Raw genomic sequence first — 12,116 nt, 5'->3', positions numbered from 1 at the left:
GACACCTTAAAACCAGAGAAAGGGGAGAGAGGCACATCTACAACCAATCCTGTTTTTATGTTCCTGCTCAGAATTCTCTGGATGCAGGTGGGTTATCACCTCCAAACCTTTGTTTCTCCACCCACAGAGTAGAAACTGTGAAGTGATGGATCTTGGAACATGACTAAGCAAGCTGGGTGGAACAGCGATGAACTGTCAACACAGAACCAGGCATCTAAGAAACAGCCCAGTATTATTGCCACTCTTGTGAATATTACTATGTCCATGTATGGGCAGCCAGAAAGCACAAGGAGAGAGGAAAGAAGAGGGGGGAGAGAGAGAGAGAGAGAGAGAGAGAGAGAGGTAATCTGCAATCCCCACAGCATGTCTATGATATTCTTTACAGGAGTGCAGAATATGTCTCCTGTTCATCCAAGCAGCACCCAAAAGGCCCGCCCTCACAAGATGGGCAGCATGCCGGGCTATGCCTGGTCCTGAGGAGACATCGCTAAAGCATTTCAACAGGGCTCCTCTGAGCCAGCTCCTGGGGCACACACAAAGACCCATTCAGGATGGCTGCAGTTCTGAAAGCCAGCAGATGCTCTGAGGGGCCTGGGAAGGGGTGGAGAAGCCACACAGCGCCTGGCACCAGCCCTTCAGGCCCCGCCTGCCCTGGGCAAGTGAGCCTGGAGGGCTTGGGTCTGCAGCCACTCCACAATCTTTGTTTCTCCCTGGATTTCTTTTACTGACCAGGAATCTAAGGCAACAAGGACACCAGCTGCCATAGTGTAGAGTGAATAACTCCCCCGAGGAGGCCAGGAGAACCACCCTTTTAATGCCAATCCAGTTGGCAGGATATTCAAGTGAAACAGGCCAATTCCAACTGGCCTGCTATTTCCAATTGCCTCTTTTTAAAGTGTGTGTGTGTGTGTGTGTGTGTGTGTGTGTGTGTGTGTGTGTGTTTGCATCTGTGTGTGTAAGGGTGTATGTATGTGTACAGGAAGATGTTGGTGTATAGCCTCAGAAGTCATCCTTGGGAATTTAGTTCACTCCCTTTGACACAGGATCTCTCATTAGGCTAACCTGGCCAACAAACATTGGGGATTCTCCTGCCTCTGCCTCCCTTGAGTTGAGATTGCAAGCACCCACCACCATGCCCAACATGTAGATCCTGGGGATCAAACTCAGAACCTTAAGCTACCAAGGCTAGCATTTTACTCACTGAGCTACTACCACCATGCTACAGAATTTCTGCAAAACACATCTCCGAGCAGTCGCCAGCCTTGTCAGATACAACCCAGAGGATAGATGTGAATTATTCCCAAGATTATAGGTGGCTCCTTGCCCTTTAGCCTCAGCTTTCCTACCTGTCAGATGATCTGTTAGAACTCTGATTGGCTACCATATATTTCATCTGAGTCTTGACCCTCTCCTTCCTTTCCATGCCACACTGGCTTGCATGGAGAATTCCTGGTCTGGGTCCTCAGCCATATGACTCCAGGAGCATCAAGACTGCTTCAAGGATCATATCCCTCAGATGCTGAGAAAAGGTTCCTTGCCTCGCCCTTTCCCTTCTAATACACAGAGAGCTATTGGGTCAGTGTCAAAAGCCAATAAAGGAGCAGAAAACTGAGCCTTTTGAAGTCATCAAGGTTGGGTGGCATTGTTTATGAGTCAACATCTCATTCTAAAAAAAGAACTAAAAGGACTTCCCAATATCTGAAGGTGTTTGTAGGTCAACCAACCACCACAATTCCCTGGCTATGTGTGCTCATGGGAACATCACCCCCCTAAGCTGGTCAGCCTGAATCAAGGAATCTCGCACAGCATCTAGGGGTTGCTCTCAATCCTCTCTAGGCCACAAGAAAGTATACTGAAACTCTCCCTTATTTGTCTCTGTGTTCTCAGAGACAAATTCTGTCTGTGTCAAAAGCTACACTTAACACCAGCATCTCCCAGTGCTAAAACAGAGCAAGAGTAAAGTAAGTGCTTACTGAGCAAAATGAAGGATTTATAGTAGGTATTGGCATAGACTCTCTCTTTCTCACGATGACCATGTAACCTTTGCTCTTGGGAAGTTCTAACTTGTGTTTATCTCAGTTCTCTGCCATATGCATATATTTCTGGGGTTTTCCCCTCTAAATTCAAGAAACAGTTGCTGGCCATGTGCTTTCCCCTCTTATCAGACTAACGGAGGCAGCTTTAAGGAATTAAATCAGGAATGAGCATTCAAGATCTCAATGCTGGCTTTCCATTTTGATGAACTCAGGAAGGATTCTTGAGATGGATTTTGAAATAGACCCAGTGGTGCACACCTGTAATGTCAGCACTCTACAAGCTGAGGTAGGAAATCATGAGTTGGTCATGATTTTGATCAGTTGGAGTCTTCATATTGCAGTAAGCTTTTTATATGGGCCTCCAATATGTCAGGCTGCTCAAGTATAAGAACATGTGTAAAGGACAAGAGCTACTGTCAAGAGCTGGTCAGTCTATAACAGGGAACCATGGGAAGGCAACAAAAACAGCCCTTCTCTCTCCGTAGTCCCTTAGTTACAATCACTAACTCACTAGGAACCATGCAGAAAAGTCCCAAGTTCTAAAACAAAACAATGAACCAAAAGCCAAATTTGGGAGAATGAGGGGATGTGAGGGGTGAGATCAGTTGGGATAAGTTGGAGACATGATGGAAGTCCATTAAAGGACAAATGCCATATTCCTGTTGCCATTTCAAAAGAAGTGTGTGTGTGTGTGTGTGCATTTTCACTGCTAAAGAGACATTCTTCACTAACCACACATTCAGAAGGCCTGTAAGAATAGCATTTGAGCAGCCTTCAAACTGGCAGACCCCTTGCTTCTGGCCAGTGAGCTCAGGACATGCGTGAGTGCCGGCAAGTCATTTGGGGACACTGGAATTCTGAGCTAGGAGCCAGCCAAGGCAACACAGATAAGGTCTGGACAGAAACCTGGCAGCCTAAGCAACATCTGCTAGGACTAAGGGTTTGGCTCTGGCTTCTGCTGCCCCGGGGTTGGAGAGGAGAAGCCTGCCTGTGGTGCTACTTACAGCAGGTGGCGCAGGAGAGCAGAAACCAACCCTCAGAGGACCCAAGAGGAAGCAGGAGGCCGGGTGTTCACCCAGCCTTTACAAGTAAGCACCATTGTCAAGGAGGGTCAAGAAGACCATGCTCTCCTCCTAGTGCTGAGAAAGACACATTTCCCAGGTGGAGTACAGAATCAGACATGGGTCTTTCTCAGGGAAAGGAAAACCAAGACAGACGCGGAGATAAAACTTTCAGAAAATGCACCAAGAAAATCAGCCAGGTGGTGGTGGCTCACGCCTTTAGTCCCAGCACTCTGGAGGCAGAGGCAGGCAGATCTCTGTGAGTTCAAGGCCAGCCTGGCCTACAGAGCTAGTTCCAGGACAGGCTCCAAAGCAATACAGAGAACCCCCATTTTGAAAAACAAACACACAAACAAAAAAAGAAAAAAGAAAAAAGAAAAACCAAACAAACAAAACTCAAAGAATCAACATAGACCGTTGATGTCGGGAGCTGGGTGAGCAGGGTAGAAGCTGCTGGAGCTGAAAGGTGCAAACCAATCTGAATTCTGAGACAGGGCTTGGAAGAAGTTCACTTTCCCAAGTTCCCTCAGTCACAAAACAAAACCAGAGCAGTAACAAGGAAAATGCCTACCTATTATGACTGGCGACAGTCTAGAAGCCGCAGCAACAAAGAAAACATGGCTACATCTTAAAGAAACTAGAAGAAGCTACCTTGATGCTTCTATGACGTCCTAAGCTTGTTTCGGACCACACACTTAGTGGGAGAGGGCAGTGTGAAGGCGCCCTTCCCACATAAATACCCAGCATTCTTCATAGTCTGTGTTCTATGGGTAAGACAGACTGGTTCTTATTCGGTTAAACACCATCATAAATTAAAGACCTGAAGCAGTGAAGGATTGCAAACACTGGCAGTGAGGGTACACCTGACATACAGGGTGTAAAAGAGCAGCTCTCCTCAAAAAACATAACATCTCCAAACCCCAAAGCAGCAGGGAGCTAAGATGTGCTTCAGCTGTGTGGGTTGGCTTGGGGATAAACCATGGGGAAATGCAAGGAATTCTCCTTATTTTTCCAATTGCTTTCATGTTGGGATTTCTCTCACAGGCCAGGAGCTCTCTAAGTGCGTGTTATATAAAACAGTGCTCAGAGTTTATATAAGCACAGAGAACAAAACGTTGCGTGGCTCAGAGAACTGTTGAAACATTTAATGCATTTGTCTTTCATTGTCTGCCGGAAGCATCTAGATTCTTTGTTGGACTGGTAGCTGTGTTTTGTGTTCTCCAAAATTGATTCACATTGTAGCTGTAGTGCTCCCTAACCAGCACTCTGACCCTTGGGAATTCCCAGAAAATCTCCCACAGGAACAATACTCACATCTTCATCTTTCTGTTACACTCTTCAACTACCTGGGACACTATTTGGATTGTTTCTTAACACTTTTCCAGAACTTTCTCCTACAAACTTCCTCTGAGCAGAGTCGATAGATAAAAACACAAGGATCAAATTTGCATTTCCAGCAGACAACAGTATTTTAGAGTGTCACCAATAGTGCATTTCAATATTTTTTTAATTGTAGCAGTCTTAACTCCTGAGACCACAGAGGTCCTGCCTCAAGCTTTCTTTGCCCTGTAAGTAGCCATTAAAGATTACAGGTTCATCTCCTTTACAATAGGTCTCTCAATCTGTTAAATCTATGCTTAATTTCAAAGATTGCTAATGCTGGAAATGGGGGCATTTATCTTTTGGAGATCTGCTAGTTCTTTCTACCCATATTCTTCTGAAGGAAGCTGGGAGATCCAGGTGGCAAGGAAGGAGTCTGCAAGACATATCCACTCCCATCAGAGTGTGCCCATGATTAGGAACACCTTTCCCTTTGTTTTCTTATGTAGCAGATGTATCAGTGGGTTATGGGGAGCCCAGCTCCAGTGAATACATCTCCAGCATGCATTGCTCTTGCATCTATGGTTCAGGGAACATCAAGTAAGAGGGGCATGGAAAGGTTCTAAAAACAGGAATACCAGGAAGTCTGCTACGAGATTGCATCTCTTAGAAGTGGCTCCATAAACAAGACCTGAACAATGACAATATCAGTAGACATGCTAACACAGAAGGGGAAAATCCCGTGAGGGTCTCACACCTAAACAAAGAACTACAGGCAATAATGACTGCTCTCTCACGAGTGAGCCCCAGTTTGGTTACCCAGTACAAAATGGTCAACCCTAAAACTATATACACACAAACAACAAAAATAGACTCAGCAGGTTGCATTTATGTTTGTGTCTATATATGTAACAATAGTAATCAAAGGAAAAGAGATTATCAATTTGAGAATGGAGGGCATGACAGAGGTTTAGGGGAGAGGGGATGGGAGGAACTGGAGGGAGGAAAGGGAAGGGGAAGAGATGTAACAACATTTTAATTAAAATGAAAATCTTTAAAAGTTAGTGTATGTAAAAATAAAGAATGAGAAAGAAATATATTATTCTCAGGTAGCTATAAAGTCCTGAGTTCAGACTGCAGCTGATTCTAGTGTATAGGTTAATGTACGATGCTTTGGAAGAGAAGTGTCCCCCACAAGCTCCTGTGTCTGAGCACTTGTTTCTCAGCTGGTGGCTCTGCTGGGGAAGGTTACAGTACCTTTAAGAGGTGGAGCCTGCCTGGAGGGATCATGCTGGCTTTGGAGTTTTATAGACTGTCCTACTTTGTGTCCTCTCTTTCTCTCTGCTTCCTGTGTGGGGACAAAGTATGACCACCCATTTTTCCATTGCTGCTGCTGCTATGCTCTCTCTGCCTTTCCTTATGTCTTCTACCAAAATGAATACCCCTTCCATTTGTATCTATTCCCAGGAAGCAACAGCAAGGATGGTTACAGCACTGTTTCTCCACTGTTCCAGGACACACGAGAAATTGTAATAAGTTCATGACTGGGACAAATTGCAAAGGATTAGGAAAAGTTTAATTAATTAATGCATTTATTATGTATATATTTTTGTATGGGTTTATGTGTACCAAGTATGCCCAGTGTCCAAGGAGTTCAGCAGGGCCCCTGAAACTAGAGTTACAAATGATTGTGAGTTGACTGGTGTGGGTGCTGGAAACAGCCCAGTTCCTCTGCAAGAGCAGTAAGCAAGTTGATCTGCTGGGCCGTCTCTCCAGTCTCCAAGGATTGGAGGCATTACATATGAGGCTTCCTGACAATATTAATTATAAATAGTACAAGACATTTTTGTGTGAAAAATGTTCTAAAAGATAGTAAATATGAGGTCTACATGAAGTCTCCTTGATCACTATTTCCTATTTAGCAATACCTACTACCTGACTTCAAAAAATACAGGAGAGGTATACAATGTTAGATGAAAGAAAATGAAAATTACAAGAACAAATAAACATTTTAAAAAATTAATGCTTTATAGGACAAGCAAAGAACACCATTGTTGTTAAAGAAACCATGACTAAAAATAACTTAAGAAATTTGGAGATGTTGTAATAGGAAACAAGATGTACTTCAACTGCCCTAGAACACCCCCTTGGTGTCACAGACCCAAGCAGTCATCACAGGCAGAGTCATACAATGACCTGAAAATTTCTGAGTAGTCCTCAAACTTACGCCATTTATCACTAGGAGAATTTTTCAAACATCAGGATTTCAATTCTTAAGGCCTAGAAGTTGCTCCAGATATCCCCAAACCACCCTAAATCCCTGCTACCTCACCCTCATAGCAAGACATCCCAGTGTGCTATGAGCACTGCAAAGATGAATGGATACCAAATAAGAGAAATGCTTTACCAAAGGAACACTTCAAAAGTGAAGGACTTTGAGGTAAAACACCCATGCAATGCTGGCTCTCTGTCACTGACCACCTGGCTGTATGCACATGTATCATACATAGTGAGTGACCATGGAGTGCCAGGCACTGGGTAAGCCTTGGAGAGATAAGCGGTCCAAACCCTTAATGTTCTCTAGGAGAAGCTCGCAGTTCACAGTGAGTGATGGGAAACTTTATCTGCATCAAGTCCACCAAGTTATTTATTCAGAGAGTTCTCTGTTTGTACCCCAGGATGGTCAGCACAAACTATGTAACCCAGGCTGGATCTGAACTCAGGCACTCCTCCTACTTGAGTCTTCCAAGTGCTAGAGCTACAGGCTGAAGCCACCATGCCCAGCAAATTCAATGACCATTAAGATCCAATGATTCTTCAACCATCCCTATTTTATGCTCCAGCCAAGCACATTTCACTTAATAGAACATTTTGCTGCCATTCTCCTCAGTGAGTCTCTTTCCAAGAGAAGCTCCTATGCAGCTGACTCAGAATGGTGTTTTTCTCCATGAGAAAGCAGGCTACTTTTTCCTTCTCACTTTCAGCTAGCCCAGATGGTTCCTAAGTGGGACAACAGCACCAGGCACCATTCTCTTACTATACTTTATTCCTATTGTACTGGAACACAAACACAGGCAGCTGGAGAGAAAGGTTGGGAATAAACCCAACAGTCCTCTTGCTCTGCTTCTAGATCTCTGAAGAGGTTAGTGAGCAGGTATCTTTGAAATTGTACCCCAGATCTATGCCTCTCATAATCCTGTCAGAAAGGATCACAGTGACTGAGCCATGTGTTTCTTAGCTGTCGTGAATGGCACATCCATCAGAGAGTCCCATCTGACTGCCCAGCAAACCAACTTAACTAATGCACATAAATTAGCACATCTAATTTGGAGAAATGCCCAAACTCTCCCCACCATACTTGACCATCCCCCAGGTTTCCATCAGCCTGTTTCCAACAAGGACCTTTGAGCTCTTTTTGACCAGATAGATAGTTACAGTTTACCTAATGACCTTTATATTTGACCTCTGACATTTGGGAGTCAGACAATGTAGAGGTTTTATTGCCTTTAGGTTAAGTGAGGAAAATAGGGTGCAGAGTTCAATAGGGAGCCCAAGTCACCCAGCTCAGTCTTGAAGGGCCAGAGATGGAGCCAATATCTTCTGATGTGAGTTCAGTATTCTTTGCATTGAACACTTACATTTGGCCAGGGCTGAGAGAAGAGTTTGAGAAGACTAACTTTGAATGGTCTACCATGTTCCTTTCCTGTCTTTTGAATCTCCGGTTCACAGTTCACTGGAAATGGCTGACAGATGTCCCCTAAGTATCTGAGTCACCTTCAGTGTGTGTGTTGATTCTGAGAAAAGCTTTACCCTAATATGACACTGGTATGCATGCTCATGCATTCATTTATCTATGTACAAAGTCTATCATCCCACCATTGAAAACTCTTTACCACACTCCATGCTGCTCTTTTTAATGGCATAGCAGATAACTATATTAATTTATCCATTCAGCAGCAGCTGTTGGTTGAGTGATTAAGTGAATTGTTCTCCTGCCTATGTCTACATCTTTTGCTACACCCTGGAATTGCTCTTCTGTTTCAATCAGTCCCACCTCATAGCCGCCCTGAGCAGCCTTGCAGACTCACCACAAACAACGGGGCAACACATACATCTGAGCAGCTTAGACACAAAGAGAAATAAATCAGCAGATTCTCCTGCTTGTCCTGATGAAACACAGCCTACAAGGTTCAACTTCAGAGGCACCTGGGATTGGCAGATGTTTCCAGCCTTTGGGGCAGAGCTCTTTTGAAATATAGACTCAAACCCCATTTTGTAGATGAAGAGCCATGAAATGGCTACTCGAGCATCATGTAATAGGCAGGTGATGGAGGCAGAGTTTCGGTTTGTTTTTCATTGCTCCACTTAGTGCTATACACCTGGGTCTGGCCTGGTCACCATCTCCCTGGTGCTTCTTGAAGCTATGTAGAACATTCTAGAAGATTCCACTTGGGAGCTTACATGCTGTTTATTAAGCAAGACGATACTTCTTTCACTTTCCAACGCAGAAGTCCTTTCCTCTGCACCCTGTCAGCAGCCCACCCTTTCCTCACCCCACAACTCCAGAGGCCTCCTATCTCACTTGGTACCTTTCCATTGAATACATGACTATTTGTAACAGCATACAAAATTCAGTTCTTTTGTTTGTTTGTTTGTTGTTGTTGTTGTTTTTCAAAACAGGGTTTCCCTGTATTGCTGTGGAGACTGTCCTGGAACTAGCTCTGTAGACCAGGCTGGCCTCAAACTCAAAGAGATCCACCTGCCTCTGCCTCCCGAGTGCTGGGACTAAAGGCATGGGCCACCAAGGCCCACCCTAAAATTCAGTTCTTTATCATTGGCAGGTATTGCCCAGATGTTTTGTTACTGCATGGTGTTACTGGCTTTTGTTTTATGCAGGTGTTCATAGAGTATTTGCTGAATTGAGGGAATGGCAGGCAATCAGTCAATACCTACCAGGGTAGGGGGAGGAGAGGAGTCAAGACTCAAGACTTAAGCCATCCTCTGACTAGATCCCATTCTTTAAGCACTTCTACATGCAAAAACACACTGACATCTACCACATCTCATTGAGAATGAGACCCATCCTGTTAGCCTCCCAATGAGAATGAGACTCATTCTGTTAGCATAGGCAATGAAACGCAAACTCTGAGAAATTAAATGAAATTATGTAGATTCAGAAGCCAAACTTGGTTCTCTTTTTACCCAAAGCTCAGTGTCAGCCTACCCTGAAACAGAACTTCTTGACCCAGGGAAATGCATCAGGGAAATTTTGTCCCATGTGAAAGGTGAGTTCTGGACCATCATAGTGAGCATTCCTTTCTCCTTTGACTCTGGTAAACTTGGAGCTTCGTGGTCCCTGAGATGATGTCCTTGCCCTCTCATGGTTGTGATTCTGGGGCCAGGCAGCAAGGCTTGTTACTGAGGCATCTCACAGTTTGCATTTCTAATCATTCAAGAGTTTAATTGGTATCGTGGCCTCCATCAGGTGTGCTGCAAATAAGGCTGATGTCAGAGCTTCCTTAATTAGTTTGAAGGAAAGAAAAGGTGTTTTACATTCGGAATCTGCTTCCACTGGTATAAAGGTGAAGGCCCTTGGGGCTCCAAGGAGAAATCAACTTAAAATCTGAAATCTGTGATTAAAGACCTTTCTTTTACATTACCTGGGAAGGATTCATAAAATTAAAATATCACTGAAATATGACTCTGAAATTACCAAGTGGCAATTTCAACCACGTCAATGCTTAGTTGTAAGTTTATAAAGCCAAGTGAATCATAATCTAGGTTTAGACCATGTTCTTTAACTCCCAGAATTCCCCAAGGCTATTTGCAAGCCACTTCTATCTTCTGCCCTTCTTCCGCCCCCTTCTAAGCCCCTTTCTCTGTCTCCAGATTTGTCCTTTGGGGAATTTTATGTAAATCTAATAGTCTCATATGTACCCATCTGGACCTAGCTTCTTTCATTTAGTATGCTTTGTTTTCTAAAAGAGTTATTGTATTTTTAAGTGTGTGTATGTATGTGGAAGAGAGTGTAGATATGGACGTGACATGTGTGAGTGTCTGTATGGAGAGACTCCATTTTGTTTGAGTACATAGATATTTGAGTATTCCTGCTTTGGGGGCCACGATTAATCAAGCCACTATGGACATTGGTAACATCTATTTGTGGACTTCCGTTTTCACTTCTATTCAGTAGACTCTCACAAATGAAAGTTCTATGTTTCAATTTAACTTTTTAAAGGAAGAAACTTCCAGGCTACTATCCCAAAATGACTCTTCCACTCCACATTCCACCACCAATCAGTGAGGGCTACTGATAATTTATAAACTGCTTTAGATGGTAAAGGTTTTGTACTCAGAAAGGAAAAGCAAGTGTGAAGTATCCAGATTACACTCTATGCTGCTAAGAGAAGAAATGGTGGGAAATTAATTTAAATAAATGAGGTTTAGCTAAGAGAAGGGATTTGTAGCAAATGAGTGTTCTCAAGGATTATACATTCAGTGTTCATTTGCTAGGAAATTAAATCAACCAATTAAGTAAGAGCACGTTCAGGAAGGATCAGTTCAATCTGGCCTATACTTTGCTCATTTACCCACATTCTCTGTGAGGCTGAAACAACAAAGACACTGGTTTCATTTCTTCTGTTCCCCTTTTCGTTATCTGTGCATCTTGGCATCAAGGAAGGGACAGATTTTATAGGCTTCATCTGTTTTTAACATCATTTAGAAAAGCTGGGTAGAGCCTGCTCACATATGGGAAACTACAGTTAATTCAATTTGTCTGTGATCTTCATTTTCTTTGTGTGTGTGTGTGTGTGTGTGTGTGTGTGTGTGTGTGCCTTTGGAGGACAGAAGAGGGCTTCAGAGCCACTAGAGTAGTTATAGGCAGTTGAGTTACCTGACGTAGGTTCTATGAATTCAACTGAGGTCCTCTGGAAGAACTACTAAACCAGAAACCAGCTTGCCAGCCCTTGTCTATGATCCTCAGACAAAACTCATAACATATCTATAATATCCAAAGAACAGTGGTGCTACCAGGTTTGAGGCTAAAATGTTATTTTACAAATACATTTGAGCTCTCCCTTGCATAGCTCAGGGGAGCACAGTTATGTTTACTCAAGGGAGTACAATTATGTTCTTTGAGATACTAAGAGCAGAAATACATGGGCTGTGCCTTCAAGGGAGAAGAAGAGTAATGTGGTCAAATATTATAAGATCTACCATCAAGGTAGATATCAGGGAGCTGGAGAGAAATCTCAGTGGTTTAGAGCACTAACTGGCCTTGTAGAAGACCGGAGTTCAGTTCCCAACACCTACATGGCTGCTTAAACCACCTGTAACTCCAATGCTAAAGGATCTGATGCTTTCTACTGACTTCCATGGGCTCCTACACATGTGGTGAACTTACATACAGTCAGGCACACACCTACACAATAAAATTTTTTAAGTAAATGCAGATCAGTCTTGGGAAAGTGGACACAACAATGGAACTAGGAAGTCACTGGAGACAAGGGGATTCTGGAACTTCTGTGTAAAAGGCTGATAGATATTTTCCAGGGGCTCCCAAGTGGTGTAAAGAGGAGGTGGCTACTAGCCAGAGCTTAAGTAGGAGCCAAGGCCTGGGTCTAAAATAGGAGAGCACTCCAAAGGGCTTCTGTGTGGTCACAGCATCCAGGGGACAGTTGAGTGGTTGAAGCAGGAC

Source organism: Phodopus roborovskii, unplaced genomic scaffold (genome assembly GCF_943737965.1).
Source record: "Phodopus roborovskii unplaced genomic scaffold, PHOROB, whole genome shotgun sequence".
NCBI lineage: Eukaryota > Metazoa > Chordata > Mammalia > Rodentia > Cricetidae > Phodopus > Phodopus roborovskii.
The sequence above is the reverse complement of the archived record's forward strand: the minus strand, read 5'-3'. Positions refer to the sequence as shown.